General features: G+C 37.0%; 1 protein-coding gene across 3 annotated transcripts in view; it reads left to right on the top strand.

Annotated features, from left to right (window-relative positions):
• Positions 1-13,562: 13,562 nt before the first annotated feature.
• LOC129731621 (mucin-2) overlaps positions 13,563-14,694 on the top strand; it is a 200,792-nt gene continuing 199,660 nt past the window's right edge. The window contains exons 1-2 of one of the 3 annotated variants that reach the window (XM_055691749.1): positions 13,563-14,007; positions 14,078-14,434. The gene's annotated coding sequence lies outside the window, so the exon portion shown is untranslated. Of the gene's footprint in view, positions 14,435-14,694 lie in introns of all 3 variants that reach the window. The other 2 variants (XM_055691751.1, XM_055691748.1) reach the window with 2 other exon arrangements.

The following is a 14,694-nucleotide window of genomic DNA, read 5'->3' as shown; positions in this document are numbered from 1 at the left end:
ATATTATATTACAATGCATTGCGTGAGGGGGGATTGAAAATTGTCAACTTCCATGTTACGTAACATGCGTAATGTTACCTAAGAGAAAAACTATTGACGCAAGGTAACCGTGTTAATGAAATGAATACTTCGTCCGCATCGCTCAAGCCAATCTTCCGAATGTGATGGTTATCGCAATAACGGGACGTGACATCACCACATTTAACGATGAGAAGAACATTTTTGAACGACCAACACCATATCGTGGAATAAGCCAGCTATTTATTTTTGGGGCAAGTCTAGATGAAAAAATCTTCAGCGGCAAAAATGCACTCGAATTTTCTTGAATAAGTAATGTGAGTTTTAAAAAATCAAGGAAATATTACGGGAGCGAAAAAAGCTAAAAAGCGGCATTTTTGCGTTAATATTATTATTTTTGAAAGGTTTCTTGTACTTATTGAAATTAAGGACACATTTGTAAACTTGTTTTTCATATAAATGCTGAATAAATTGCTAACGTATTCAGACACTGTGAAAAAACTACAATAAAAATAAATTTAATATGTTTCACGCATAATGTCATATAAGACACTTTTGAGAATAGTTATGATACATATGTCACTTATGAAAAGAATTGATTTGATCATAACTTACATTCCTTCACTGAAAATCTCCAAGTTTAAGTTTTGTTCTGCATTCCCAAACATTAAACGACAGCGTAAATTTGTTACGTAGTTTATGGATAACCCCACAAACCAAGTGCATAAAGTAGAAGTAGAAATATATAAAATCAGATATTGAACTATTTCATATGAAAATGTCTAAGAATTATGTGATAAATAATGGATATCGACTAATTCATATTTTCGTGACGTTACAACGGAGTGAGAATACCCCTTGCTGAAAAATGAGCGTTGTTACGTCACGAAATATAAAAACTTCTCAAATATAGATGTTACCAGTTATAGGCACTCTAAACATGGCAAAATGTCCGATTATTATTTGTTGTCAAATCGTGAAAGAAGAAATTGTTATAAAATTCCAAACAGAGCAGAGTTTTTGACTTATGTACGAAAAGTCCCGACACCTCAATTTCTCGCGCGTTGTAACGTCACGCTACCTTTTCACTCCCCAAGGTAATATAAACAAAGTAAACAAATATCTTATACATCATTCTTATAAGAAATTTTGTCTACTTTCTAATCTGTAATAATATCAAAGGGTTTCATGAAAAAAATACAAGTTAAAATTAAAATGATGCCAACAGAATAGACAAAACGTTGTAACGTCACGGTAGAATGTGTCATTTGCAAGTGATAAGTGAAAAGTGAAAAGTGATAGAATTAAAAAGTGAAGTAAAATAAAAGTGTAGTGTAAAAGTATGTATGAAAATGTAAAAATCATGAAACATAATTATCTCAAAAACTACATAACTACAAAATTTTAACAAAACTGGTGTCAAATGAACGGGCTGTCTTGAAATTCCTTAACTAATGATTTTTATATTATATTCTTAGAGATAGGTGATTAAACTTTTACAATATTTGTGTCGTATCAAAGGTCTAGTCACCTTAAAAGACCCTATTGAATTTTATCATAATTGGACTATGACTATGTCCGTTATATGTAAAAAGGGAAATCACGTTTTGGAAAGAGGCATATTCCTAAGACAGCCTAAGCTCATTCAATTTCTTCAGAAAATTTGTCTCACATAAATGATCTTGCTGCCGCATAATACACTATTCAATTACACTGTTATTGGACTTTATCCTTGTCCGTTATGTATCAAATTGTAAAAACCACGAAACTTTATTACCACAGAAACAAATGAACGGGCTTTTCTTTAAAACCCTTAACCAATGAATTTCACAATGTTTAAACATGTGGTTTAAAAAACATGGAAAGAAATGTAACCCGGAGACTGTTTAAAACTGTAGCAACGACCAAAATATGTGGCCTCAACATTATTTAAATTTGATTTTGTACTATTTCAACGTTCCCGGCTTTGCTCGGGATTGAAGTATTCGAAATTAAAAGTAATTTCTATCATTTCACTACTTCTTTAGCACAAATCTTACGTCAAATCGATATTCTATACATAAATTATTGCTTTATGCATAACCTTCATTGCTTTATATGCATATACCTTCATTGGATTGTATTTGACAATTTAAGGATATTTTCCAGAAACCGGAAGTTGCAAAATCGGGTTTCAAAGTGAAGTATGGAGTTCACTCCCGGCATCCGAGCGTTATCCCGGTTCCTGAAAAACTTTGGGTAATGTTTGTTCCTTTTAGGTTGTTTTTTTTTGGAAATTGGAAGCTTCTATCTAGAAATTTTAACTGGCGGACTGAGTTGACTTCTAGCCGTTTTCCAGAAACTGCAAGTCGACATCTTTGCCATCGAAATACCCGGCTTAGGCAATATTTGGCCCTGTTAGGATGTATTCCGGCAACCGGATGATCTGGATTCTTCGCGTGATGTATTTGAAACATAATTATTCCATGATATTTGCATGCGTATGTGTTAATGAATGCTCATATGTGTGTGAATGTTAGGTTTTGTATTTTCGGTATAGGTGTTGACTACCAGAAATTCGTTATTTAGAGCGAAAAATAAATCCAGCAAAAACCTTCAAGGTGTATTTTGTTTCTAAAAATTGAAGTGTTCGTGTAAATCTATTTTAACAAATAATAAGTTCGAATGAGAGAGGCTGGGTCTCACCGCTAGGTGGATTAATTTGGGTTTATTGTCAATAATAACGGTCTGTGGGAGCACCGTGAATCGTTTTTACATTTCAAATAAATCATTAGAGGAAAAGTATGTAGGCACAACATGGAACAGTACGTAAAGATTAAAGTGAAACATTATTTAGGAAAAGACTTAATATGTCACTAAAAACAGTAGTAGAACAACAAAGAAATTGAATAACGGAGGATTGGAAAAATATTTCATGATGGTAATTTTCTCAACACGTCAGGTAAATATTTTTTGAGTAAATAGTGATAAAACAGTTGTTAGGAGACCACCAACAGCTAATTATAAACATTTTTCTTATCAGTTGACACATTTAATTGGTTTATGATTTCTCTACTTCTCTGCGCAACGGAACGACTAATCGTTGTTTCTGACTGATTGTATATTAACCTTGTTTTCAATTCTAAAATTGCTATATCATCTGTCCGTAGCAGCGCTGCTGTTTCATTCATAAACGCGCCAAGGTATCACTGCGTTTAGGTAAAATTATTCATTAGGTTACAGCTTATCCCGACCCGTCTGGAAAGTTAGCGAATGTAACGGTAATCAGACGGCAGACGAGGAGGAATATTTTGCTAACTACGCTCTCATAATGTCTTGGTTTGGTTGACTTTCTGATTTAATTTCTTGCCAGAACCCGGAACGAATTATTTTTATTTCGCAAAGTTAAAATTCGCTAAAGTTACCACCAACGTTGGTTAATAGTGACTAAGAGGAAGGTGGCAGGTGTTTTATTACGAAAGAAAATTTTGCTAGTACGGGGGACGTAAATTAAAGAGCATTTCGTTTTATTTTTTGTTCATTTGTTCAAGTTCATTTCGACTCTCCACTAGAAGAGGTGGAATTCTCACGGTTTGTTGGGCTCATCGTTGACGCGAACCCGGACAGATCGGTGGAATCGTCAGAGCTGCGGACAGTCCGAGAATCGTAAAAAATTATAGTACAGACTGGGATGAGAGATCATTCGAGTGTTAATTAATGCTAATAGATTTTGGCAGAGGTTGCCAACCTCTCAGGAACTGGTCTGCAAAACCAGATTCATTAGGCGAACAGAACTGTTTCCACTTGAAATTATAGTGAATTTAATTCTGGCTATCGGGTTCTAGGCCAGTGTTTTGGATGTGAACTTAACGGTAACAAAACATCCAATGTATCATTTTATTCACTACTCTTTATAATCAAATTTAATCTCATTTTAATCTATATAATCATTCACCTTACCAGTCTCATTGCGAACATATCATACAAGATTGCACCCCAATCTATTCCATTTGATGTTGTTGTTTATTTCAAGAAAAATCTCCGCACGATCGTTTTTTTTCCTTCTGCTTACGATCCACTTTGGCACTTCGCCATCGCTATGTAAGAATTTTCAACGGCTTACATGGAAATTGCTCGGGACCGGTACGGGGATGAGTCCGTAGACCTCTTGGATCATCGCACGCAGCGTGATATAAATATTCTCGGCCGCAATTTGTTCGGTCCCATAGCCACACGACCTCGCTCTGCGTACTTCCCCCCGTCCGCCCAGGCCGTCTCTATCCAACCGCAACGAACGGGTTTGTTGCGGCAAAGTTTACTCCACAAATAGAGCGAACCGCACTTCAATGTGTAATACGGTACATGAAAAGCCACACAAAGCTTTGCCATCAATGAATCTGCCATCGAACGGTTATGCTATTCATGGTATGTTGAATGGAGCATGAGTAGGAGGTTCGTTGCCTGTTGTTGTTAGTACTGTTGAAGTCGCCGGCAGAATGGATTTGTTGTCCACACCTCTACAATCTGGAATCAAAAGTTGCTGGTCAATCTAAACGCCAGCATGATTGGTTCCATCGCCAACAACATCATCGACACTTCAGCTGCTTTGCTTCCTCTTTATGATTTGCTGCAAACAGATGCAGAAAACAGTCGGAGATTAGCTTATTTTACTTTGTCTCGGAATGGTATGAGTGAGCACGCGATGATCTTCTCAGTTATGTACTAATACTCTCGCACCAGAGGGAACAGTTGTCGGAGCTTTCGTTGGCACAATGCACTGAGCGAAAGGTAGAGAGAGAATTAACGAAAACTGTACGATCATCGTGTGCAAGCTGAATTGCGGAAAATAGGCAAGGAAAATCAGTGCTCGGCGCTGCGTTGGTCGGATTGTGTGCGCAAAAGAAGAAATGGTTCCAAATGAAAGGCGAAGTGGAAGCACGAACCGCGCATTTCGGCGCAAAGCGGCCCCGAACGTTCAACTCGGCTGAATTTGTTTAATTAATTAGATTTACAGTTGCTGCCTTTAGAATTCGGTGTTGGACCGTGGTCATGATTAAGCACAATGTTCTTCTCGTTCTCGTTGGCTGCTTGTGGGCAGTACTCGTGGCAGTGGGGTCAAAAGAACGAATTTCTTAATTTCCGGTGTTTACCTTCGGCTGAAATTACCTGTAGCGGAATTGCGAGCGCGTTCGCTCTAAGCTGATGGTTTAAGTCACGATTAATTGAGGTTATTATTTGTGCAGGGAGCTACTCGAAGTACGGAACGGTGGTTTGTGGGGTTCGAAGCCGTATTGGGGTCGATATAAGCTTCGTGATTCATCATTGGAGCTAACAGTAGCATTACTGAAAGTTATGGCAAGGTATTATTTTGATGATGTTCATATTAAATTGTTAAGGTCGACATAAAACTGTAGGAAAATGATGGTTTTATTTCGATTGTAATGTTTAATGGTTGTTCACCATACTAAAACTCAAACTTAAAAAAAAAACAGTTGTTATTTGATTAATTGTTGGACAGGAGAAACGATCGCTTTATATTAGACGGATTTCGCAACAATCGTCAATGGCTACACAAAGTTACCGGTTTTAGCAGCCGGATTTTCGAATTTCGTAATGTTTTTTCACAATACACTAAGGTCGCTTTTTACGCGGTTTTTACGCGGATTCCGGAATTTACGCGGGTTTTTTTTACGCGGATTCCGGAATTTACGCGTTTTTTTACGCGGCACGTACCCCCCGCGTAGAAAGCGACTTTAGTGTATAGAGTTAAGCAACTTATGAACGAAAATAAAAAAGAACCCTCCACGGAAAAACTTATAAGAATTTTTCGAAGTTTGTGTCAACCAGAGTCACCGTTAAAGGCAAAATGTTGTAAACAAACTCATTTTTCTTCATTTTTTATTGATTCGATGATGTTTTTTATATTACTGGATTCATGAAAGTAAATAGATCAGTTAATATTTGTATTAATCTAGTTAGTACAAAAACCATCAGTATTGATTACTGGTTGCACTGCTTCAACGACTGCTGCAACCTTTTGCAAAATATTACAATACCAATACAAATCATCATGACGATACCAGCACTGGTTAATACCTTATAAATGTAATTAATCGGGACCGTACAATACATTGAAAATACGATAGAGCATCAAACTCTATCAACAGTAGTGCCTATAAATGGTAACTCATTTCCCGAACATCACCTATCTATACACTCCAGCCGCAATCAGTGCATTGTTGGTTTTTACACATTATTTTGTAGTGATATATTCTGTGTTATTCGCAAAAAATCTCAATCTGCAAATTTGCATAAGCAATCCAATAGTTGGATCAAACTAATAAAAAAATAAAAAAAGGGTAAAGTTACGTCTGACACACAACCGTATTATTGACGTAGGATAACGAGGAGCTCATATTTATTAACACAAAACGCAGTGAGCAAGAGGGTAGAAAACTAAAATTACTACGTTCTTAATGGATACTTGCCAATGTCATTGGTTTCAATTTCATCACCGCTTTAATAGTCAACGCAGGAACAATTCCTTACTTCTGACAACGATCTAGGCAGTCACGAACGTGCTTCGCACGCATGTACTTCGACATCAAGGTTGCATATTCAATTTTGGGGTGTCAATTCCATTCAATTGGCCGCGTGCCGATAGCTCGCTCCACAAGTGAAATTTTCAAACATGATGTACGAGTCGGGAGGCTCGAGGCATTCGCCCCCTTTGCACCGCCTCAAATCCGGGCCTGTTTCTTACGATTTTTCAATATTTTACGTATGTTTTTTTCTTTCTATTTTTTTGTAGTTTTTTTTCATCCTGATTTTTTTGCTTATAATTTTTGGGGCAATATTTTTTCGAATTGCTCATAATATTCAAAAGTGAACTCAACTTTTAAGATTGATTCTTTGAGTTGTAGTTCAGTTGTTATTATTCGTCGAAGTAAGTAAGCTAATCGGAATATATTGTTCTGGTTTACCGAGAAAGTTGAAAACATTTTTTTTATGTGTAGGCGATATTCACATAAAAAAAATCCATATATTGTTGTTTATCTAAAATCTTTTGATCAATTTTAAAAAGAGTTTTCTTTTTTTTTTTGGAATCTGCCCAGTTTTTTTTCCAATTCAACCGTATCTTTGAAAAAAATGATCAAAGTTTGACCAACTTGCTTCCGAAAAAATACATAACTTGCTAGCTTTAATCGGCAGTATGTCACAGAAAAAGTTGTAAATATGACTGGTCAACAACGGTTTTGCTGTAGAGTTCAAACTGGAAAAAATCGGAAGAGCGTCAAATGGGCGCTGAGTAATAGCTCGTCTAGTTCGTTGTTTGCTTACAGGAAAACTTCATAGAAGTCTTTGAAGAGTTGACGCACTTCTATGGCAGCTAAAGGAGATGAGCTGCCTAGCTGCAAAGTTACAGAGTTCGCTTAGTCAAACGGATGATCGTGGGTACGATGCTTAGTAGAATCAGATCATTAGATGTCAAAAAAAAAGACTCAAGAATGGGTTTATTCTCAGGCACCCCACCACTCACCCTTCTTTTACACTGAATTCTATTATACCTTTGCGTGGCTTCCTCTTGATAAAAAAAACCCCTCTTATCAATAAAACTGGCCAGAGGGACGCACGACGAAACTTCTCTAGAAAATTATAATTGGCGATGCGAATGTTTTTTGTTTTGGCTTTCTCGGTCTTTTTTAAAAAGATGTACACGACAATCAAGATTATTTGCCCGACGTTTCGGCCGTTTTGGTGGCCTTTTTCAAGGGGAATTAGTTGTGTCATATTCGTCTAAACGGTTGATTTCCAGCTGTCGAATGTATTTTAGTGTTGTAGTCTTGTTTATGGTTCGGCTGTGATGAAAACTTTCTCTAAATATTCATCAAAAAACGGCCAATTTTGATCACTTTAAAATAGTTTGTATGCTGCATTTAACGATCGATTTTCAATTTTTCGACCGTTTTGAAATCGATCGTTAAACGAAGCATATAAATCGATCGGTAAACGCAGCATACAAACTATTTTAAAGTGATAAAAATAAGTCGTTTTTCAAAGAATAATAAAAGAAAGTTTTCATCACAGCGGAACCATAAACTAGACTACAACACTACAAGACTTCCGAGAGCTGGAAATTAACCGTTTTGACAAATACGATACAACTAATTTCGCTTGAAAAAGGCCACCAAAACGGCCGAAACGTCGGGCAATTAAACTAGATTGTCATGTACTTCTTTTTAAGAAGGACTGAGAAAGCCAAAACAAAAAACATCCGCATAATTACTACAAGTCGTTAAAATAACAATATAATTGGTGATATTAGGCAGGAGGAAGGAGGTTTGGTATAGAACAGCCGACAGCGTGTAAAAGGAAGGGTGAAATCACGTTACACACAAGCACAGATGAAACAATAATAATAATCATGCTCCGGTATTGCTAAGAAAAAAAGTACGGAATACAGCAGACACTGTGGGGCATATCTTACTATAGATCAACGGTTCTGGTCGCAGTGAGGAAGTCCATTTCATTAAAGCTTGTCACTGATGAAGTTTCTACGAACGAATCTAAATTGTGTGTAAAATTTCATTTATATATTTATACTAAATTGATTTTTTTTTTAAATTTTAATGAACGTTGTTTGCGTGTTAATTTTCTGCTTAATAAAAGTTTACTTTTTAAGGGAGTTCAATTTACTTTTTAAGTGTAAATATGGTGGTTTATTCAAGTTGGAAGATTTAAAATATCAATGATTCCTGATGATGATTCCTTGGAGCAGCTATGTCTTTCAAAGGTGGAGCGCGTTTCTTCATGAGTACTTACTATAAATCTGCGTGAGTGAGCGCAAGGTAGACTTCAAAAAGCAAGAGAAGCGCGAATGTAGGTTGTTTTATCGCTCAGCTGCCCGTGCGACGCTTCTTGCACTAACACCATGGGTCAGAGGAGAGACGGGAATTAGAAGATAAGTATTAGTATTGATGATATTTTGCTTGAGAGTCTTTCGTTTGATATGGGTGGCCCAAAACATCGATTGAAATAAAACATCTTCATTCTCTCTACTTTTTGGCGACTTGTTTTGTGCTTGTGACCAGAAATGCCACAGTTTTTACTGATTTTCAGTACAAAAGTCTTTAAATTTTGTGAAAAACTTTTGGAAAAAATATGACAAATTTGGTCAAAAATCAATAGTTAACAAGTAAATCTAAATAGGTGGTATCCCTGTTTGTGACCGCAGCTTCATAAGGGCCGGTGTTAAAATTTTCTCATATACTGAATCGGAAGCTAGTGATGCCTTCTATTTTGTGTCTCTTGGTTTATAAATATCGTGATAAATCTAATGACTAGGTAACGCTGAAGTGCTTTTTTGAAGTTAGCCTGGATTGGTTATAGACAAATATCTAAATACTTGGCATGCTTCGAGACGTGGATGGATTTGCGCGCGTGGCGTTCGCATAGGATCGCGGTGTTTAACAACTAAGATGCTCATTGTTTTGTTTTCGTAATGAGTGAGATTAGCGCCCAACGTTGTTCGATTTCGTCACTTACCACCGTGACACAATTTTTTCTTTCCGCCACAGTCGGGGAGATGCAGAGATAAGCTCTGCCTCGGTCCTTTTAAATAATGTTGTCGCAAATCGGAGTAGGTTTTATAAGGTCGATAAATATAATGATTGATCTAATGACTATGCAGTTTACACCTTTCAAAAAACCGCGGCTATCGAAGTGCGTTTGAAATTCGTTTGGTATTCGGGATTGGTAATACAGCCAGGTTTTTACACGGGTGGCTTTTTTTAATAACTCGGTACAAGATATCGAACTCATCCCAATCACGTTTTCCGTTTTAGGAGATATCAGTTCTCTAAAAAAAATCACAATTTTTGGTGTAAATACTGAAAATTTATAATACTACATTTTGGCCATTAGACTGACCACCATCATATTCAGTCAAAGTTCAAACGATTTGGAACAATTTTTTACTTTACTTTTTCAACTTAATTTAGTCTCTTACCAATACAAATTTGGAGCGCATTCCCTGCGTTAAAATACCTGACTGAATACAGATTTTCAAACAGTCGAATGCTTCAGGTGGTAGATGGTTTTCGCTCGCGCTAATGAGTAATGAGTTAACTTCGCGCACAAGATTGTTCGATTTCGTCACTTACCACGGTGACACAACCTTTCCTTTCCGTCGCAATCGTGGAGATGCAGAGGTAAACTTGGTCTCCGACAGCATCGACTATTACTCCTCCTTTCTTACAACATGTTTTCTTATCTAAATGGCTGTAAGGACGTAGCTGGCACTGTTATAGGTCTATACAAAGCGAAAGTTACTAAATTGCTGTACATTGAGAATGGTTATGGGGCCGTACACGTGTTTTTTTAGTAATTCCACTAGTTTATATCCCTCACGGAGGAGTAACTAGGACATATGTGGTCATACAGCTCAAGTAAAAACTTACGATGCTTTTTTTTACATTGGCTATGCTCAAACAATAAACTTTTATATGAAGAAAAAACAACATATATTAATTTGTTTTCCCCAAATCAATATTCTTGGTTTATTCTGGAAATTGGATTAACACTGAGTTCATAAAACACAGATTTTTTTTAAGTTCTTTCCAGGTCTTTGTAAGAAAACTGAAATAAAATATGAATTACGTACGCACAATAGTCAATTGTTATTCTTGAAAAACTTTCAAGTTCTGTTCAACACTAGAGCAATTTCACAAAAAACGGGCAACCAATTGCTTTGACTATTTTTGAGCTTTTTTAGATAATTTAATTTCAATTGTTTTTATTTTTTTAAATAAATAATATTTTTATTATTTATTTAAAAAAATGTATATTTCGGAAAAACAAAATTATTATCTACAACTTTGCCGAAGATGTCACACCGGTCAAACAAACCGTTTGAGCTCTAAAAATATTTGGAATCATCAATACCTTTTCAAAATTAAACATTTTTCTAATGAGTCGTGTTCTAAAAAAATGAACCAATAGCACAAAATGGCATCTTTTTGCTCTAGAAACGTCTATGCAAAAGTTCAGCCAAATCAAAAATGGCAATTTAAAAAAAATGTTGTAACTAGGACTTTTTTTGTGGAACTGCTCATTAACAAATCAATTTATTTGAATAGGATATATTTAGAACATCATTTTGAACACCAGGAAAAATGAAAATGTCAGCTGATATCAGTAAACACGGGAATTTGGCTTTAGAAGTTCAACCAACACTGAGAAAAAGCAATTTGATGGAAAAATTTCGTTGAAACAATTCGTGAAAATGAAACAATTCGTGTGAAAAGGCAGATAAATTCTGAAGTTCTGAAGGTCATATAAGACGATTAGGTGCGCAACTAAGCTCTCGTTGTTTGACAATAGATGACACTAGCAGTAAGTGCGAGTCAATTTTGACATATCTAAAGCATGATAAACCAAGCTGAGGTATAAGACAAACAATCCGCTTTGACATTGTGGGGTATGATGATAACATGATCGATTTTTGAACAATAACTTCTTAAGCTCAAAACTTGAGTTTATTGGTCTGTGGTGTTAAGGTTACCCATTTATTACTAAGTTAAATATATTGTGTAGATCGATTCCAATAACACAAGCTGAAGCAAAAGAGAGAGAACGAATGGTTCTCCTTTACCCGTTAGATAGACATTGCAGTGCTGCTATCTGAGAAAGGCTGAGATCCGTGAAAAGAGTAAAAGAGATAATGTCATGCGGTCATCGTGACTGATTGTTTGGGCGAAATGTTACTATTCTCATTTTATTGGAAGAAAACGGCAATTGCAGCGTATCAAGAGTTAAAAAAGTTTACGGACGACTGTCCGCGTGAAGGAAGGCGAATTCATGCCAAATTAAACAGCTTCTTCGGTATTAAGCGCTATCCACAAAACCATTTCCAAACAATTGTAAATTTTGAAAATGAATAAAAAACAAGGAACTTTGGTTTCTTATGAATTGAAACCAAGGGACTTTAAGAGTCATTTCTCACATGTGAACCACTTTAAACTTTTTTCATCGCATCGTGACGGGTGATGAAAAACTCATTCATTACTGCAACAACAAGAAAGTCTCTAAGCTTCTATGTCGATAGCTTGGCCGTTGGAACCGAATGAAACTATCACTGAGAAACGGTATAGTTCTTAACTGGGTTGTTTAGCTATTTACGGATTTCTGATTTTTATATATCAGCTAAATGAGTGCAATTTTCTGACCAACAAGTGATTTTTTTAAATTTTGTATCATTGTCCTCCGAATTTCAAGTGAAGAATAAAAATCACTCTAAATCGCTTGAATGACAGTTGGTACATGAACTGTCATTATAGCGATTTCGAGCAGTTTTAATTCGTGATTTAGAAATCGAAGGATAACGATAGAAAATTTTTGAAAATCACGTTTTGCTTAGAAAATGCAGCTCTTTCAGGATGTTATATAAAAACTGATATAGCTAAATAACTCTATTGATACGGTTTAGTCAAGCATTGCACGAAAAATGGCCAAAATATGAGCACAGTCACGAATAAGTGATCCCATCGCATGACAACGCTCGATCTCATACTGCCAAAGTCGTAAAAACTGACATAGAGTTGCAAGTTGCGCATCAAATATAAATAAAAAGCAGTAGGATAACAAAATAAAGTGGGAACAACCAGAAATTTGTTAAAGTTGTAAAATGCATCTGAAATTGAAAAAATTACAAAGCTTGAAATGTTTCTTTCCTCCGTCTCTTATCGTGCGTTGTTTCTTTTTATGTGTTGAAGCGTATTGTATCGCAACGGGTGACTTCGATGCCACTAACTATGATTTTAAAATAAATTGCTAGAGTGTTGTACAATATTGAGTATCCTGTTTCAAAGAAAATGAAAAAAGTTTAGTTAAAAAACCGTTTATCATACTATTTATCGATTGTTACTTTGCAAAGATGCAGTAGATTTTTTTGAATGAATTAAGTTGGCTATTTCAAAACATTTAGAGCATTGAACTCTCATGTTGATTGATCGTTTGTTTTTTATCTCCCATCTATTCTGGTTCAATGGAAAATATAAATACCATAAATTGAATAAGTATTCCAATCACTCACAAATAACTATATAAAATAGTTAGTATGATAACTATGCAAAGGGCTGCAAGCGGACTTGGCAGAGAATAATACAACAAAAACTGGGAAAATGGAGCTTCACATACTCCACATTCCCACAGTTTCGCCGCCGTGCATACACCACAAGTCGTCAGAGTATTGCAGTGCAACAAGCAGCACTAAAACGTCTTTAGCGAAAGCCCAGATGACGACGATCGTGCCCCCACTACTACCAGTGCACGCGATCACGACAACCCGGTCGCAGGAACGAGCCCGAAAAGCATTAGCATTATTCCAGCCTCGCGCGCGTAGCATGAATATCGGAGCGACTTCTTTGCGCTTCTTTTCTCTTTCTCTTGCGGGGCCTCGCGGATGGATGGATGGATGGGAAAGGAATCAAAGCCACACACGCAACCACGAAAGAGAGTAGCAAACAGAGGGCGAAAAAAAACCCGAAGAAATCGTAGCACGCGAGGCAAGAGACGATCTTGAACTTGAACGAAGCCCGTGCGCCGTTGATCGCTGCAACGAGCTTTCCAAACAGTTCTTTGGCAGGTCTTCGTTTGTTCAGGCCAAAACTTTCGCGGTCGCGATACTTTCCGCAACACGGTGGTGCTTAACTGAATTTACGAGTTGACGAGGTTTGTGATTCAAAGGACGTAGGGCCGACGCGTTCGTTGAGTGACGTTCGCGAAAAGAAGGATTAGAAGCAGAAAAAAAGTTCGTTGGATTTTAAATTCCGAGTGAAGTGAAGGCACATCCTGTCGAGTGTCATTCACGGCAAAATTCCGTCTCCACTGTAGACAAATCTACTGAATAGAATTGTGATTAACATAAGTGGACACTCGTGTCGCACTCGACTCTTTCTGCGAGTCGTCGTAGATCAAAAAGGGCACAATATCCGCAGCAGTGCATTCACCGTAAGTAACGAGCAGTGAAGTGGTAATATTCATTCCCTTTCAACTCTTGACAGCCCGTCATCATTCTCAGGTGAATACTCACTTTACGGGTCTGGCGAAAGTGACTGTCTGTGGCGGCGGTGTTCTACTGTGTCCCAGTAGTTCCCGGGTGACGATGGCGTTTGGTAATAAACATGCAGTGAATTTGTTGTAACCGTGAAAAGTGTGTGTGTATATTTGTGTACGTATGTACCTGGCAACATGAACCCGAGGTGCTGCTGCTGGCTCGGACTCGGAGACAGAAGAGAAAAATTCGTTTGATTTTTTGTTGTCGCCCGTGTGGAAAAGCACGGAAGAGTTAGTAAAGTGACACACGTCAAATCAGATCAGGAGAGCTCTCTCCGGCAGCTTTACTGTCAGACGGCAGTCAGTAGCCAGAAGTAATAAGGTGAATATGAATGATGATGTGATAAATGGAAAATGAAATCGTTTGGCTCGTTTTCGTGTGGGTGGTAGAGTGGGGGGACGTGAGAACCATTTGGTTGATTGTCTGAAAATGTTTTCCAAAGAACTTTTCCTGTTTTTCAGCGTTTACATCGGATCGTTTTCTAGTTTATTGTTGCATGTTGGTGGGGAGAAAGTCTTGGCTTATTATGCAAGAAATTGTGAAATTCCAAAATTGTTGAAAAATTGTTTAGTGGTAGAAAG

Source organism: Wyeomyia smithii, chromosome 3 (assembly GCF_029784165.1).
Source record: "Wyeomyia smithii strain HCP4-BCI-WySm-NY-G18 chromosome 3, ASM2978416v1, whole genome shotgun sequence".
In the NCBI taxonomy this organism is placed as follows: Eukaryota; Metazoa; Arthropoda; class Insecta; order Diptera; family Culicidae; genus Wyeomyia; species Wyeomyia smithii.
This window is presented reverse-complemented; position numbering and strand designations above follow the sequence as displayed.